The 18,400-nt window shown below is 44.9% G+C and overlaps 1 long non-coding RNA gene across 1 annotated transcript in view; it reads right to left on the minus strand.

Annotated features, from left to right (window-relative positions):
* Window positions 1-18,140, minus strand: part of LOC129146763 (uncharacterized) — a 31,422-nt gene extending 13,282 nt beyond the window's left edge. Inside the window, exons 1-2 of the long non-coding RNA XR_008553939.1 lie at window positions 18,059-18,140; window positions 13,396-13,627 (exon numbers count right to left, since the gene is read on the minus strand). This is a non-coding gene — a long non-coding RNA (uncharacterized LOC129146763). The remainder of the gene's footprint in view (window positions 1-13,395; window positions 13,628-18,058) is intronic.
* Window positions 18,141-18,400: the final 260 nt, after the last annotated feature.

Raw genomic sequence — 18,400 nt, forward strand, 5'->3', positions numbered from 1 at the left:
CACCAGCCAGTGTCTTTGTATTTGTATTCGTAACAAGGGCTGAAAGGCTTCAAGCGCAAAGTTGGTAGGCTTCTTGTCTCACAGTTTGTGGTTCTCACAAACCCTCAGTTCTTAGGAAGCAGCTCCCAGTTAACAGTAACAAGGGTTAGAAAGGTGAATATAGGCAAAACCAAAAGAATGTGTTCTATTTCCTGTCTGATTCCATAATCTCTGACACTATTGCGGTACACACATGCAACAAATATTTACTGCACTTCTACTAATTGTCAAGCATTGCACTAGGTCCTGGGATATGGCAGAGAATGAGACAGATGTGCTTACATGCTAGTGAGGGAGACAAGCAGATTTTGGTCAATGAGGTCATTTTAAATAGCAATTGCCATTATGATGACATTACAGAATAATGTGATTAATTAAAGTAGGAGTGGGCTATGTCAGTGTTCAGCAGACTGCTCTGGGGAGGCCACTTGAGGAGGGGAGCTGGGATCTAGGGAGAAGATGATCTCTTCTGGGTGTGGCACAGTGGCAGCCTGGAGGGCCTCTGTCTGAGGAAACTGTTCCTGGCTCCAGCCAAGGCATTGTGCTTTCTAGAACAGCAGATGTGGTGCTAATCATGTGGGTAGTGTGTGCTCCGGGCAGGTAGAATTATCACTGATAATATTCCCACTTTGTTTTCCATCCACATGAGGAAGTTGATTCATTTCTCTGCTTCGGAGGCACAGGAGTCTATACTGGCAGATAACTGGCATGGGGTTTTAAAAATTAAAAAAAAAAAAAAAAAAACCACCTCTTGTATGGCACTTACTGTGTGACAGATAGCACTCTGAACACCTTGTAAATGTGAAGTCATTTCACCCTCACAACGCACCTAGCTAACAGGTGCTGGGGAGTGTTACTATCCTCAGTTCATGTGAGGGCTTGGCTGTTTCTCCAGTCCCACACTTTCCTGTCACATGCGGCGTGGTCCTGCCCACAGTTGACACTGGATTGGGGGCGGGGGGGGTGGGGTGGGGAGGGAATGCGGCAGTGTGGCCATGGCGTCAGAAACACAGATTCTTCACCTGTCCCAGAGCTACTGAATCAGAATCTCTTCTCTCCAGGCAATTCTTGAGGGTGGCCCGGTTTAGGGCCACTGGTTTAGTTCATTTTTTTCATTTTTGGTAAGATGGTCTGAAAGATTTGCCATCCATTATTAGTTAATTGTTCAAAAGCAGTTTTATTTGTTTGTTTGTTTTAATGCACCCTTTCCCCTCCTTCATCAAGATTTAATTCTCATGTAGGGGGGACAAATGTAGCAGGGTTAGAACCAACCAGTTGCCGGAGGAACATGCAGGCAGGATGCAGTATGTGCCAAGGCTGGGCCATTGGTGCCTGGATGGGGAAGCACAGGGGAGATGCTACAAACTAGAAGACACTGTCCCTGCTGGGAAGAGTGCCTGCTCCAGGGTGGCGAAAAGATATCTCAGTGCCAATTTATTGGTAGTGTTGTGGGTGGAAGAAGGGAACGGACAGGGGTCCTGAACTTCTACAGTGACCTCTCATCCCACAAACCACAATTTTAGTCAATATTGCCAGAGGTCCTTGGTGGAAAGAGAGAAAAAGGGTTAGAAGGGAAGGAGAAAGGAAGAAAAAGTGGGAGGAGAGGAGATGGGAGGGGGCTGGCAGGGCAGAGTGAAGATTTTATGTTATGGGGTGATCCCCCCACTTTCCTGTGAGGAGATGCCTCCGAGAGAACTGTCATTTCCCTGGGGGCGCTCAGCTCTCATGGCCTCTTTAGCTTGTGGCTCTCTCTTCTGAGACTGAATCTAGTATTTAAAGATTTTTCATAAAACATGGTCCCTGAGTGCAAAGCAACCACGTCACTTATTTGTCAGTCAAAAAACAGTCTTCTCATGCACGAGCTGGTGTGGCAACCTCTCACATGAGCTCCACTTACAGTATCTCCACAGACTGGGGAACAAAACCCCTTGTCCAGAGACACATGCATCATGAGTGAGGCTCCCTCCTTTTCTAATGGGGAAGGAAAACATCAGAGATGTAATTGGGGACCCAGGGCAGGACCGGAAACCGTGAAAGGATACTAGAGTGGCTGGACTAACCACTGGCTGGAGTCTGCCCCCACCAGGCAGCCTCTCCATTGACAGTGGCTGGGAGTTGGGTTCCCAACACCAGAAGTGTAAGACTCAGAAGCAGCACCTGGGACAGTCATTGGAATGGATGGGACAATCAGTGTGAACGATGAGGCATGGTACCCAGGGACCACACCAGTCCAGAGAAAAATGGGCCAATCTCCTATACCACAGGAAGATCCAAAATCAAGGAGTCTGGAGAACCGCTCCACACACCTGCCCTTCCAGAGGTTCCTGAAGTGCTCGGCCTTGCCACCTGCCTCCCAGTTGTTCCTGGGCATCTGAGCAGCCTGGTCTCTATAGTCCAGAAGTGTAGGTCCTCACCCAGGAGGACAAGCTTCCAGAGAAGGAACAAGATTCCAGGAGAAGGACAAAGCTCTTGGGTTGTCCATCGATCTCGGGTGTGCAGTGAGGGAGGAGTTGGAGTGATCACAAGAGTGAGGGAGGCATGTGGAGCAGGGTGGTAGTTCAGGGTTAGAATATTGGTGGGAGGCTGTACCTCAGGGGAATAATAACTATACAAAGGTGACTAATGATGTAAAAAAAAAAAATCCACAGTCTTCTCTGGTGCTAGAGGAAAAACTGGCTGAGAGACTGATGTGTCCTACACTTTATGGGTGATTTAAAAGATTTTCCAGACATTTTGATTATATGCATATGCATCTGATGTGCTGATTTCAGACACTACCTTTATGTAAGATGCAGCTGCACTGTGGAAGAAAGTCTGATATTTTCTGACTTCCTCTGTTGCCAAAGATGAGAAACAAACCAGATCCCATCCCATGCTGCTAAGATCCTGCTGTGTGGAAGAAAGGAAGCTGTGATGGAAGCAAGAACCTTATAATCACTGATGGAATCAGACAGGGAAAATGTCTGCTGCTTCACGGTTCTTGCACAATGACATGTTTGTTCAAAACGATGCAAGCTGAGGTAACATTGGGGTCTCCCCACCAGGTATTACCACCATAGTGCACTCACCACTCACCACCAAGTCACCCGAAATCCACTACTACCACAGACCATCAGCCTCCTTCCCTCTCTGTTGGTCTCCCTCACCCACCCCTCCCCCCTTGGTGTCTCAGTTCTGTAGTCAGTTACCAAGGGTTAGTTTTTCAGCTTGTTTTTATCTATTAATTTAGTTTCTTTATATTACACATATTAGTGACACCATGCAGTATTTATCTTTCTCCTTCTGACTTATTTCACTTAGCAGTATACTTTCAAACTCCATCCAAGCTGCTGCGAATGGCACGAGTTTACCTTTTTTATTGCTGAGTAGTATTTCATTGCGTTTATGTAACACACCTTCTTGATAAATAAATAATTAATTAAAATGAAAACAAACAAAAAACCCCTGTAAACTGCAGGACCAGCTATCTCTGCATCTATGAGAGTGCCAACAAGGGGTCACTGTGATCCAGGAACGCTTGCCCACCCTCACTTCACTGCCCTGGACAACCTGGGCTCCCACACTTCACTGCCTATCCCAATGTGATCCTTGACCCCACCCCACAGATGAGGCAGGGAGCCGACAACTCAGTCAGCCCCAGGGTCTTCCTCTTACAAAATTGACTGAGTCTGGAGCCAGAGCCTGCTTGTCCTGTGGATTCCGGGCTGTTGGCTACCTTGAGCACACAGAGGTAGATGACAAGAAGAGACAGGCAGAGAGAGCAGGGACTAGGTAGCCCTAGGGGGAGCAACCAAGTAGGGGAGCGACTTTCCTTTATGCGATTGCCAGAGGCTTGCAGTCCTAGGTCTCCTGTGCCTGTGCCCTCAGGCTGGCCCTGCCCCTTCTGTTGACCTGGTGGCTTCAGATTACCTCTTGCAGCCAAACAAAGCTTCACTCCTCTGAGCTTTCCACTGTCTCCTGGGATCCTCTAAGGCATGCAAGGACCTGTAGAGAGGAGACAGCTTTCCTAACCGCTTGGAAGACTCACTGTGGGGTTTCACTCATCATGACCCAAAACTCAAACTTCTAGAATTTAGATGGTTTTGGCAAGTTCATTTATCTTTCAGATGGGACAGATATTTTTTTCTTGGTACAGATAAAAGGTCCACTCTTTGAGCCAAATGCTTCTTTCTGTGGTGGTTTCTTAGTGCTATAAGCACATTTTCAATGGCAGGTGTGAATTTCTCTCACTGTTGATCACATCAGGTATGGAAATAACAGTGGAATTCAATGGTGTTCAAATTTTGAGTGCAGAATTTTTTTTCTTCAAGTGAATGTGACATAAAACCTTAATGCAGAAGAGCTATAAGCCCAGCTGACCTCTGGGTTTCTTTTACGCAGCCCTGCCCCCACTCTTGGCTGCAGGCGCCTCTAGAAGCCCAGGGTGCTGGGAACAAACCTCCAGTGCCCTGCTTGGAGCGGATCATTTCATCCTTATCTCTATCAAACATCAAGGAGCACCCGTTACATATTATAGCCTTTGCCAAGCTCTGGAAATACAGCAAAGAGCCGCGTCCCTAACAGAAAGGAGAGGCAGGGCAGATAAGGTGCCAACGCCATTCACTGGAGCCAGTGCCAAATCCAAGGGCGTAGAAAGACAGTTAAGGCCAGTGGCTGCCCCTGCAAGAAGTGACCAGGGCCAGGGAAGGTTGTGCAGAGCACGTGGGCTTCAGCCTGATTCAACAGACTTACACAAGAAGAGAAAGTACAATCTGAGGGGTATTGGGGTACACCCAGGCAAGAGGAGAAGCAGGAGCAAGTGTGGAAAAGTCCCAGTTGTATTCAGGGACTGGCTAGCTGACGAATTTGGTTGGATAAAAAGGGTGTTCCAAGTGGGGAAATGGAAGGAGCCAGATTGTGAATGATAGGCTAGGAAAATTCAACTCATTTTGGAGATTATCATGAGTCCTGAATGATTCAACTTAGGAGGAAAAAAAAAAAAACCATTGGGGAATAAGAAAAACAAGATAAGAGCAGAAATCAGGCATGAAGCTGCTCAGATGTGGTATTTGACGTGGTTCTGCAGGAAAGGGGCAGAGCTAGTAAAGGGAAGTGTCAATGACACATTTCCCCAGTGCTGACCCTCACCTCAAAAAGGTCACCCATCTTAAAGACTGGTAAAAGCAGCTGTATTATCATTCACTTACTCGTCTGGCATCAAGAAGCACGGTGACTCACTGGAAGTCACCCAGCCTCTGGGGGGCCTGACTTCAGGCCTTCCGAGAAGAATCCTCTCCAGCAAGAACAGTGATCATCAGATCCTCCTCCAACAGCGGGGGGCTGCAGTCTGGAACTAGCTCAGCGCTCCCTGACCTTTTTCCTGTCAAATCAGGAGAGGGAAAATACCTAACTTCTCCCCAACTTCAACCTCAGCTTCCTATGGCACACTGACAGCCAGAGGAATGCAGAGACCTGCTTATATTGCCGCCTCTCCTATCATCACAGTGAAACCCACACAAGTGGACAAGGTGGGTACACAGTTGCTCTTGAAGCCTGGCTGGGTTGGGTCCAGTGCGGTGCCAGGTGTGGGCTGCCCAATGTCCCACTGGCCCTGAAAGAAGGGAGTGGACGCTACACACTTCCGCTGGGAGACAGTTAAGTTATTTGCCCATTAGACACATTTGGACTGGCCAACTCTTTCTCTCTTTTTCTCCCACATAATCAAGAATCCAAAGATATGGGGAAAGTATGTTATGGGGTTTGGGAGTAAGAGGAAAAGTCATAAAGAGTCTGCGTGTCCTGCACAAGGTCCCTAGACAAGGTGGTGGGCCGGGGCCTTGCACTGGGCCTTCTGCTTCCAGAGGCTGTGTTCTGCCCAGCAATTCCACAGGCGGGATGAGAATGACATCACCAACGTGGGACAAAGAGGAATAGTGCCGGCACATGCCCTGTCAGTGGAGGAAGGCTGTCCGGAGACAGCGCTGGATTTCCCAGCATGCCCTCTGAATTCCCAGCAATGCTGCTCCCGAAGGCTCTGTGGGCAGAGCGAAAAGGGCACCAGCAGCAGCCTTTACAGTTAGCAGAGCATGTCAGTCACAGCCCAGCCAGTGACTCAGCACTGACGGGAAGGCCAGACCTCGCTGAGGTCACCCTCAGTCAACATGGGACTTGTCCACCTCCTCATGCCCTTCCCCAGCAGAGGGGGGCGAACTCTTACACTAACTTCCTGCTGATGGTGCTGCCCCTCTGCCACAATAAAAGCAGAGAATTGCCATTCCCTTTTTGCTGATTTCTTTATTCCATGCAGGTTTCTAAAATTTATAAATGTAAAAGCGAGCACCTGATTTTTAAAAATTCACAAAGTACCAAAGGTGGCCCAATGAAAGGAGAAAACAACAGAGTTAAGTATCATCTTCTAATCAATGTAAGGTGACTTCCATCTTTATAGACAAGGAAATGAACCGCTGCATGTCCTTCCACTCCTGCACTCCCCCTGCCCCCAACCTATGGCTCTTTTGCTGTCACATGGCCCCAAGGTATGTGACTTTTAGGTTCTGTTCTAGAAATAAAACTCTGTGTGCTTCATGTAGAGCTTGATTCTTCAAAGCAAACAACCAGTATTTATAGTGTTCTGGTTAAGTGAGTATTATCCCGTCCAGGGCAAGTGGAAACCCTCAGAGAGGAACATGCAGCTCAAAGAGAAAAATAATGAAGTTGGGAGGAAGCCTTGGGGAGGGGATGGAGTAATACATTAAAATTATTTTTCTTCAGCACATGGAAGTTATCATTTTAACTCATGTCAATGAGTGGCATGAAGAATAGGAGGAACAAAATGAGGCGCCTCTATTCATGTAGTCATCTGTGTTTCTTGACCACCAAGTATGTGCTAGGTACAATGCTAAGATTTATGCTTACGTGCTTAAGATGCATATAAGAGCACTGCCATCCTCAAAGAGCTCTCTAAGGGAGATGTAGGACAGTCAAAGATGTGCCAGTAATGAAAATTCCAAGAAGGAATGCATTATTTTTTCTCTGTTTTGTTCTCTGGTGCTTTTTTTGTATTTAGACCAGCCAGTTACTGAATGAATGCACTGTACAATGCAGAGTTATGCATGGTGGTGGAAGGTGAGGTTGGGGGGACGACAAGGGAGAGAGGTGCCTATGAAAACACTGAGAAGTGGCCTCCCTGGTGCTGCAAGGGGTTAAGACACAACCTATGAAGCTATCTGCAGCCACTGCAGCATGAGTTTGATCCCTGGCCAGGGAGATACCCACATGGTGCGGCAGACCTCTCCTGACTTGCCCGCTGCTCCCCTCAGCAGTGTATTTCAGTCAGTCTGCCTGTTCTGTTTCCCACTCTGTCTCTGGTGAATCCTCTTACCCCCCACACCTCTGGCCTGTGCCCCAGTTCTTGTATACATAAATAAATAAATCTTGAAGAAAAAGAAAACACTGAGGAGGAGTCCTGGAGGGGGGCTGCCTCAGGCTTGAAGACTCAGAGAACATTCCTGGAGAGGGTTTGGGATGAATATTGAACACCAGGTAAGACGAAGACATGGGAAGAGATTGGGAAAAGGCGTTGCCAGCAGTATGGCGGAAGTAGAAGATGAGTTTGAGAATATGGCAAGAGATGAAGTGAGAATGACAAGATGGGGACAATTCATGAAGAGACTTGCGAGCCCAGATGATGAGCCTGGTCTTCTTCCAGGAGGTGATAGGGAGTTTCAGAGGCTTGTCAGCAGGGGAGTAGTGTGGTTAGATCTGTGCTTTAGAGACACACCTGTGTGGGCAGAGTGGTGGGTAGATGGGGTTAGAGGTGTGGGTTCAGCTAGGGAGCTAGAGTAAGACATTATAAAAAGCTAAACCAATACTCTGAGGTTAGAGAGAAGGGCTCAGATCTGTGAAGAATTTAGAAGGTAGAATCGGAACAATTTGGTAGCTGGCAGGCTTGGTGGAGTGGGTGTGAAGTCTAGGGTAAGTTCCTGATATGGGTGACTGGGGGGTGAGTGATGGCATCACTCACAAACAGAAGGATTAAAAAGAACAGTAGGCTCAGCGACTTTTCAGGAGGCATTAAGAACCACTGTATGGGCCTCCCCCATGGCACAGCGGGTTGAGCACAGCGCTGTGAAGCTGTCCACAGCCTCTGAAACACCAGTTCCATTCCGGCTGGCCAGGGAGATTCCCACATGGCGAGGGAGACCTCTCCTGTCCCACCCGCTGCTCCCCTCAGCAGTGTATTCGGTCATTCTGCCTGTTCTGCTCCCTGTTCTGTCTCTGGTGAATTCTCTCACCCTCCCGCACCTCTGGCCTGTACCCCAGTGCTTGTATAAATAAATAAGTCTTAAAAAAAAAAAGAACCACTGCATGTTGTGCTTGTGAGAAATCCAAGGAGGGACATCTTTAGACACAAGGATCTATTTGTAGAGCAGAGAATTATTGGCAAATAAGTGGTAGATGAAGCCAAGGCCAGAAAAATGTAGGAAACACGCATATGAATGCTTATGAGAAATGCCACATTTAAGGATGGATAGATCCAGAGAGATCCATAAAGGAGATTGGGAGGGGCTGAGCTAGGAGAAAGGATATCACTGTTTTGGTGTAGCCATGTGAATAAATGAATGACTGAAATAATGAGATATTAAATGACTTAATATACCTTTCCTTCTCAACTAGACTGTACAACTGTTCTCATTAATCTTGGACTAACAGCCACCAGAGGCACAACCTAATTCTGGATGTTATTACAAAGTTTTAGGATTTTTTTTTTTTTTTTTTTTTTTTGTGGGACCCTCACCGGTGGCCCGGGAACGAACCAGCACTGCAGAGGCTGCGGGCAGCCTCGCAGCCCAGCACTCAACCGCTGTGCCACCAGGGGAGGCCCTAAAGTTTTAGGGTTTTTAGGAAATATTGGAAGTCATGAAGCATCTTAGTTTTCCAACCAGTGGCTTCTTTGAGCAACTAGCTTTCTTTAAAATAAATGTTTAATTTTAGAATAGGTTTAGGTTCAGAGAAAAGTTGTGAAGGTAGAGCATAGAACTCCGATATGCCCCACACCCAAGTTTCCCCTACTGTTAACACCTATTCCTAACACTGGTATATTTGTCACAGTCAGTGAATTAATACTATTTTTTAAAAAGATTTATTTATTTATACAAGAACTGGGGTACAGGCCAGAGACATGGGAGGGTGGGAGAATTCACCAGAGACAGAACAGGGAGCAGAACAGGCAGACAACTGAGAACACTGCTGAGGGGAGCAGTGGCTGAGGCAGGAGAGGTTTGCCGCGCCAGGTGGGTATCTCCCTGGCCAGCCGGGAATCCAACCCACGCTGCAGAGGCTGTGGACAGCTTCACAGTGCTGTGCTCAACCTGCTGTGCCACCGGGGAGTCCCAACACTATTTTTTTTTTTTAAAGATATTTTTTTTTTAATAGAGGCATGTTTTATTTATTTATTTATTTGTTTGTTTTTGTTTTTATACATGCACTGGGCACAGTCAGAAGCACGGGAGGGTGAGAGAATTCACCAGAGCCAGAGCGGGGAGCAGAGCAGGCAGAAGGACCGAAGTACACTGCTGAGGGGAGCAGCGGGCGGCAGGAGAGGTCTGCGCGCCATGTGGGACCCTCCTCTGGTGTCTGGGGAGCAGCCGGGGGGTGAACCGGTGCTGCAGAGGCCGCGGGCAGCTTCGCAACCCAGCGCTCAACCGCTGCGCCACCGGGGAGGCCCCCCAACACTATTATTTTTAACTAATGTCCACTTTATTAAGATTTCCTGAGTTTTAAAATTAAGTTTTTCTTAGTGTTTTGTTTTTGTTTTTGTCTAGAAAAGCATCCAGGACACCACATTGCACTTAGTTCATGTCTCCTTCAGCTCCTCCAGGCATAGTTTCTCACGAATTCCTTGATCCAGATGACTTGGGTAAATTGAGGAGCACTAAGTAAATATTTACATAATTCCCTTCATTTTGGTTTATCGGCTATCCTCATGAGATTGAACTGGGGTTATTGGTTTGGGGGAGAAAGACCAGGGAGGTAAAGTGTCCCTTTCAGCCCATCATCTTATGGTCCGTACTATCAACATGAGTTATCACTGCTTACTGGGCCTTGATCATGTGGCTTGATGGTTTGTCAGGTTTCTCTATGGTAATATTACTCCCTGACCCCTTCCAGACAGTGCTTTTTGGAAGGAAGTCACTGTACAGCCCACACATCAAGAGTGAAGAGTTATGTTCCACCTCCTTGAGAGAGAAGGCAGTTCATTTTTACAATCTCACCCTGCCTTTCCATTTTAAGGGAACCTCTCTCCAGCTTCCTTTCCAGGCTTCCAGACACTCTTTTAAGAAAACACAGACCTGTCAACTTTGGAGTCTAACTTTAAAGGGATCTTTACCAGGCCTTACACATCTAAATACAAGCACCGTATCATGAAATTTTAAAATTCAGGTGGTAACTTTCCTCCTGGGAGGCATGGGTTTACCACCGTCTCAGGCATGGAGGTTCTGTCTGAAGGAAGCCCATGTGGCAAGCCCTCACCCCTCTCGTCCACCCGCTTCTGGTATCATGCACAAGGTTGCCCCAACTGAAAAGTCAGGAGTAAGTGAAAATTCTCCACAAGCAGGAGGAATAAGAATGCAAGTCTTGAAAGAATAATAATTTTTCACTATATTACATAGATAATGTCCTGCTTTGTCATAATAACAGCACTCATCTAAACCAAGAGCACCACTCTAAAGACATAACATGATTAGAGACTGCACAACTGTAAACAAGAGAGGACAGAATTTCACACCAAGATGATAGAAAATATTACGATTCAAAGACAAAATGAAACTCTGATAAGACTTGCCTTGTCTTCCACAATACATTTTTATACTTTCATAACAAATCGTTGTACTCTAGTAAGTAAGATATGCATCTACATGCCTGCTTTGGGTCCCGCAGGGGCTGTGTTCCTCTGCCCTGGGTCCTCTCCAGCAGGGAAGGAAGAGTAAGGCAGTAACAAGTATAAACTGTTTTTCCCTCACACTCTTTTTTTCTCCTTATCGTCTGGACTTTGAAGTTGAATTTTTTGCCTAAACACAAACCTTCTTAAAGTCACAAAGAGCAACCTAATCTGGCATATGATTTACCCCAACACTACCATAAACTAAGGATTTTGACTCCTTCCTAACAGCAGATCTCCATTTCATAGAATTAGTTTTGAAATAGTCCTAACTTTTCATCACTGTTACTTTCTAAAGAATGCCTGTCAGAGGTAATTTTAGATGGTAATATTCATGGTTTTCTTTTGAATATATTTTAAAAGAATTTAATTGAAAGAGAAAACATGTTACATTGCAAAAAAAAAATCACTGGTTGAAGTTTGGGATGCACTGAGCTCTTGCATTAATCAGCTTGACAGGTGAAATTTATGATACAGGTAAAGCCTTAATCATTTAACTTTGGGAACAACCTACAGCAGCCAAAATGATAATTTTTTTTTTTTAAATTGGTCACCAGTCACCATCTACCTACATTACTAAGAGTTTTCTTTTACAATCATTTGTGCTGATCACTCAGGCAAATCCTTCAAACCAAATCACAAGCATCATTAACACAATTTCAAAGCTGGTGTGAAAAAGGGAGGTTTCTGTGAAGTGGCTTTGGAGATGGTTTTTAGATTTTTTTCTAGGTTACATTTTATTTTCTACAAATTAAAACAATAGACAATGGTTACTTTTACTAATATTTAGTACTTTAATATATGCTGCTATCTGAATTGCTGAAAAAATATTCCCTTATTTTTGAAATCTTGATTTTCTAAATTATAAGTCTTAATGATCCCCCTACTCTCTTCACCATGGTGGTATGTTCCCTTCCAATGTATGTGTCATTTAGAGTCGACTTGACAGAACTGAACTGTGTAGCCCATATGCTCTCCAATAATCGAAAGACTGATACTAAAAAAAGTGCTGAGTTCCTTAATCTTTTTTTTTTTCCTGCACTGAGATGCTTTTTGCTTGACACATGAACAGTTTCAAACCTTTACTGAATTACTATGTGGTTAATCCCTCAACGGCAGGAAGTCTAGATATTTGTAAATTTCCTCAGAACACCATTTCATGCTAGATGACCTTTTCTAAATACCAAACTGAACAGTTGTAGTCAATTCTATTAACTCCACAATCAGCTTGCATTTATCCATAAATAAAGCTCTTCATGATTTTTATTTGTTTTTGAGAAATGGCATAGACAGAACAAAAGGCTGTTCCATTACAGTTTTGAATTTATCTTAAACTATGATCACAGCTGTTTATCTTTGTGCTTTCCAAAGAGTTTACTTGTTATTCTGGTTGTCTATTTTTTTTTTTTATTTTTATGAATACATCTTTCATCTTGCAAAGTGACTTCATTTGTCTTATTGATTCTAAGTGTCACTGTTAATGCATTTAATTAACTCTGAAGACATGACTAAGTTATCATCACATTATTTCTGAATAATACATTAACATTCTTTCCAGTAATGCTCATTCTCCAATCCCGTACCCTCTCTCTTGTTCCCTTCTTCCTTCCTTCCTTTCCTCATCAAATGATTATTGAGCATCTACATGTACATGTCAGGCACTATTCTACCTGTTGGGGACTTGATGATGGATACACTCTCAGTCCCTAGGAAGCTTATTTTATTGATTTAAAATATTTTGTACTTGTTTATTCCAAAGGTCATTTGGAAGGCCTCTTTGGTGGTGCAAGGGGTTAAGCACAGCACTATGAAGCTATCTACAACCTCTGCAGCATGAGTTCCATCCCCGGCAGGCCAGGGAGCTACCCACATAGCACAGCAGACCTCTCCTGTGGTGCCCGCTGCTCCCCTTAGCAGTGTTTTCAGTCAGTCTGCCTGTTCTGCTCCCCACTCTGTCTCTGGTGAATCCTCTCACCCTCCACACCTCTGGCCTATACCCCAGTTCTTGTATGCATAAATAAATAAATCTTTAAAAAAAGAACAAAAAAAATAACAAAGGTCATTTGGAGAAAATCCACTAATGAAATTGACAGGAAAGAAAGCAAACATGGGTGCCTCCCTGGTGGCACAAGGGGTTAGCAACCTATGAAGCTATCCACAGCCACTGCAGCAGAGTTTGATCCCTGGCCAGGGAGCTACCCACATGGTGCAGCAGACCACTCCTGGCTCACCTGCTGCTCCCCTCAGCAGTGTATTTCAGTCAGTCTGCCTGTTCTGTTCCCCACTCTGTCTCTGGTGAATCCTCTCTCCTCTCCTCCAAACCGCTGGCCTGTACCCCAGTTCTTGTATGCATAAATAAATAAATCCTTAAAAAAAAAAAAGAAAACAAACATGGGAGCTTTCACCAAGTTTAAAGGAAAAAGTACATCACCAACCTTTAGCTGTTGCCAAGTAATCTTTCTTCTTTTTGGGTTCTGGCTACATCAACAATTCTTTCCCCCAAGAACTGGATATGAGAACGATCTTCCTCCTTTAGCGTAAGTAACCTTGGGTGGGAATGCTTGGATGAACACCAGTTGGATGAGGCCCAGTTGGAGCAGGAGATCCTCTTAGAAAGGTGCCCACACTTGTTTGTTGTGGCTGCTTCGGGCCCTTTGGTAGTGAGAACTGTAGAAAACCGCAAATGCACAGGAAATTGGGGAAAATCAGATAAGGCAAACCATGAAATGACATATGTACAGAAAGGAAACAGTTAAGAATTAACTTAGGCTACAAATTAATTTAAGGCTATAAGAGCAAGTGGTGCAACAGTTTAGTTAATAAATAGCTAGTCTCCAAAGCTGGGGCATCTGAGCCAAATGACTAAGGGCTTTCTGAGGTATCAGGGGGCAGGTGGCTGGGGAAAGGACCTAACCCAGAGAGAACCACACATCAATGTGGGAAGCAGGAGTAGGCACTGTACTCTAGATTCCGTCAAACATCCATTTACCGCTACACCCATCTATTGATCCTTTCAGCAAATACTTGTTGATTACTGCTTTCGAGATAACAGTGTGGAGGATACTCACGGACCTTAACGTTTAGCAGTATGCAGGAGGCACATCGAACAACTGGAATTTAACTAAAGATCATGCAAAAAAAAAATAACGGCAATGTTGACACTTGAGCCTGCTGGGTCTGGCTAGTTTCTTTGAAAACTAGGGGCCAAGAAACTTACGTTGGAAAGAGCTATCAGCTACCCTTTCAATCTTTCCCTAGACTCAGTTGTTTTCTTTTTTCTTTCTTCTTTCTCCTAGTCCAGCAGGACCATGTCACCATCTGCTCAGCTCCATCCATGCTCAGGCCTCCAGGCCGGCCCTACCACGGTCATGACACCCTTGGCTGTTGTGCACTTGCCTCAAAATCAGCTTCTTCAATTTCTGAATTCTTCACATTCTCATAACCTCTAAACATTGAATCCAAGTTCCTGGATTTCCCAGACTCAATGTTTATCCAGTGTTCTCTGCTTAACCAATATTCATCAACTTACAGGAACCATAACCAAGCCATGAAGAATTGAGGATGAAATGTGATAGCCTGGTCAGAGAGCCTTGGGCGTGTATTCAGCAGAAAGAGGTGCATGAAGCTGTAGAGGAGATCGTTGGTTCCCTGTTGGGTGGTGCAGCGGAGACAGCGAGCCCTAGTGGAGGTCAGGTTTCACAGCTGTTGGGGAGTGGGTTTTGAAACCCACACCAGTTTTGAAAATGCGCCAAGGAGATTTGAAACCCGTGCATCCTAAAAGTCATATGAAAGGGCCAGCAGACAGATTCAGACCTCTGACTCCTCTGACTCTTGCCTGTGACCCTTGCCTGGGAAGACCTTCACTTCTGCACTGCTGCCTGATTTCTGCTCCTGCCTCTGGTACAACTGGCATCTCCTGACTAGTGCCATTGGCGTCTGACTCTTGCCTGAGCCCTGCTACCGCCAGATCCTCGACATTGCCTGCTGAGCTGCACTGCTCGTCACTGACTGGCATCTCAAAGAACTTTTTACCACTGGCCTGATCCTCTACATTGCCTGCTTTTAAACAGTATCATTAGCCTGTACCTGTACCACCTCTGGAACTGTCTTGTGTTGTTGTTGCCTCCAGTACTGCCCAGCTTGGCCTCCAGACTGCTGCTGCAGTCTGTTTGTTTGTTTTGAGCATGTAGTATGCCCCAGATACCATTAAAGATATATCAATAGACAGGACACAATTTCTTTCTTCTTGGAGCTCATAGTCTAATGGGAAATGCAGGCTTATAAACAATTAAAATACTATGAGTTCCTTGGAACAAGATTCCTTGGACCCTTTCAGTGCAGGGGCAATCCAGTGCTTCCTAGGTCAAGAAAAGCATTCCTGAGGAAGGAACCTTTCAGTTGAGTGATGAAGAATAAGGGTCTCTCCAGATTTGGGGGCAGGGGAGTGGGGTGGCAGGTGGGTTTGGGCTCTACTTAGTTCTTAATGGGAAACAATTGTTTAGGATTGGTATATCATAAATATTTCAGTTTTCTTGGCAAATATAGCTCTCATGACTAAACTAAAATTCCAGTTAATTTTTAGAACCAGTGTGGAGAACTCACCCTCTTGGACGTCAATTAAAAAAGGTTTTTTTTTTTTAATGTGTGTTTTTTTTAAAGATTTATTTATTTATTCATAGAAGAACTAGGGTACAGGCCAGAGGTGTGTGGCGGGGGTGGTGAGAGGATCCACCAGAGACAGAGTGGGGAACAGAACAGACAGATTGACTGAAACACACTGCTGAGGGAGCAGTGGTGAGTCAGAAGAGGTCTGCTGTGCCTGAAAAAGGTTTTAAATTTATAAAATCAAAGATTAAATCCCTGAGCAGAAAGACTGGAAGTCTTTCCAAACAGTTCCTAGAAAACATTAAAAGGCCTGAATTAATTTTCCTGGTCTCGGCCTCCCTGGTGGTGTAGGGGTTGAGTCTCAGCACTATTACTGCTATTGTCCCTGCTGTGGCCCCAGCCAGGGAGCTAACCCACATATGGTGCAGCAAACCTTTCCTGTCTCGCCCACTGCTCCCCTCAGCAGTGTATTTCAGTAGATCCACTGGTTCTGCTCTGCACTTTGTCTCTGGTGAATCCTCTAACCCCCGCACCTCTGTCCTACACCCCAGTTCTACACATAAATAAATTAAAAAAAAAACAATTTTCCTAGGTCCCTATGCCCTCAGATCTGAAGGCCCCTGATTTAGTTTGCTAGGGCTGGCATAACAAAATATCACAGATTAGGTGGCTTAAACAACAGGAATTAATTTTTGCCATTGCTCTTTAGGCTCGAAGTGTAAGATCAAAGGGTGAGCAGGGTTGGTGTCCTCTGAGGCCTCTCTCATTGCCTTGCAGGTGGCTTCTTGCAGTGTTCTCTCACAGCCTTTGCTCTGTGTGCGCACGCCACTGCAGGGTTCTGTGTGTCCAAATTTACTCTTTGTATAAGGACGCCAGTCAGATGGGCCTCATTTTAACTCAGTTACCCCTTTGTAGGCCCTATCCTGAAACACCGTCATATTTTAAGGTATTAGGCATTAGTATACATTTCAGCCCATAATAGCCCCTCTGTGCAGGTTCCTGCTACCTTGTTGTTCTGTGACTCACTGTGTGGAAAATGGCTTGAACCACAAAGAAAGCCGATAGCCACAGGGCCCTTTCCTTCCTAAAAGAAAGCCTGCCTTAAACCAAGAGATAAGTGGGAGAGTCTTGGGATCTGCACCCCCTTATGCATACCTGCATTCTATTGCAGAGGTAACCTCTGTTCATGTCATCCCAGGTTTAGGGGCCACTTCCTGATTCTTAATGGTGGTCACAAAAGGACGTTTCTACTAGTTGAAATGTCTGTTTTACACCTTAGAATCACATGGGAATGATCCAAAACAGTGACGATCAGAGGCTTCAGATTCAGGAGAGTTCAAAGATCTCAAGTTGCTTTTAGAAACACACTACAATGTAATAAAAGAGGCAAGAGGAGGGGAACTAAAAGAACTCTGCTAGGCTCAGTTGGTAGCACTGCGAACTTTAATGTTTCCTGTTTGCTAACAACCTCACTCTTCCACAGGGGGTTTGCTCAGTGTTAACAGGTCCTAAAGGCGGAGGCTCCAGGTCAATTCACTGACAGCCAGTTGTTTCCACTTTACCTTTGTGGTCCTGTCAGGCCCACCCCTTCCCTTCCTGTCCCCCTCATCAAGTTTCTTCAGTGATTCCTAATTCCTCTCAGCCCTCCCACTGCCATTGTCCTCACTTTCCCCAATCCTTTCAAGTGCATCTTGGGTTTCTCTAAGCCCTTGTCTTTTCTCCTTCCTCCTGCCAATCACTGGCCTTCCAAATCACTCCCAGCCCCAGGGATCCCCGTTTTACACTTCAGCCCTTTAGCCCTTCCCACACTCCCCCACTCTCCCCACTATCTCAAAGCAACATGGGCACTTTAATGGTGATAAATACCACAGTTTTCTAACAGCCACTGTATCCATTTACACTTGACATACATTTGGACTCTTAGGCTTTTATCTTTTATATCTCTTACTGGGCTGAAACTAAATGAATATTCCTTAAAATGCTGTAATGTAGATATAATTGAATAACTGACAAAATAAGATTGTTGCAAAAATGTTCAAAGGTTGTTAAAAGAATCTCATCCAATATGGATTGCTATAAACTTTATAAATAAGTAAAATAAGCAAGTAAAAATGATGCATCAGGCAGTGAACTGGGTTCTTCCTTTATCAGCATTTATCAGATTTTATTGTCTTAAATACTTTGAAGTACAACTGCATCTCTTACTTTTATGACTCTTTTCCCTTGTTTTCATTACCTATATTTATTTCCTTTTTAATTACACACAGTGTATTTTATTGCGGAAAGATATAAAATACACATATATATGTAGACAACTGTAGCAGAGATTTTAGTGCCTACTGAATGGATCACCTGAAGTAACCCAGATTTTGTTCAGGTACCTTTTAGTACACAAACGTGTAAATTGAATTGTTCAAGTCCCTAGTTTTACTACTTGATTACGAATTTCTGAGAAAGTTACATTAAGAGGAGGAGAAGGAGAAACCCAGATACCTTGGAATTGTAAGGGAAGCTCACAGCTCCTTGCTGAGTGGTGCAGCAGAGACGCCCAGCCAGGGGCCTGGCACTGGGCAGGTTTCATATACCTGTGGGGAGCAGATTTGAAATCCACATCAGTTTTGAAAAGGCACCAATTAGATTTAAAAAAGAGAGAAAAAAAAAAACGCCAGTCAGGTTTGAAACCCATGGACCCTGAAAGCCAAAAAAAGCAAGCATAGCAGACAGATTCAGACACTCTCACTGACATTCTTGCCTGGGAAGACCTTCACTTCTGACCTCTGACTCTCCCTTCAGATTGTCAATTGTTGCTCCTGCCTCCAGCATGACCAGCACCAT

The sequence above is a fragment of the Talpa occidentalis genome, unplaced genomic scaffold (genome assembly GCF_014898055.3).
Source record: "Talpa occidentalis isolate TD23 unplaced genomic scaffold, MPIMG_talOcc4v2.1 talOcc4.4, whole genome shotgun sequence".
NCBI classification, from domain to species: Eukaryota; Metazoa; Chordata; class Mammalia; order Eulipotyphla; family Talpidae; genus Talpa; species Talpa occidentalis.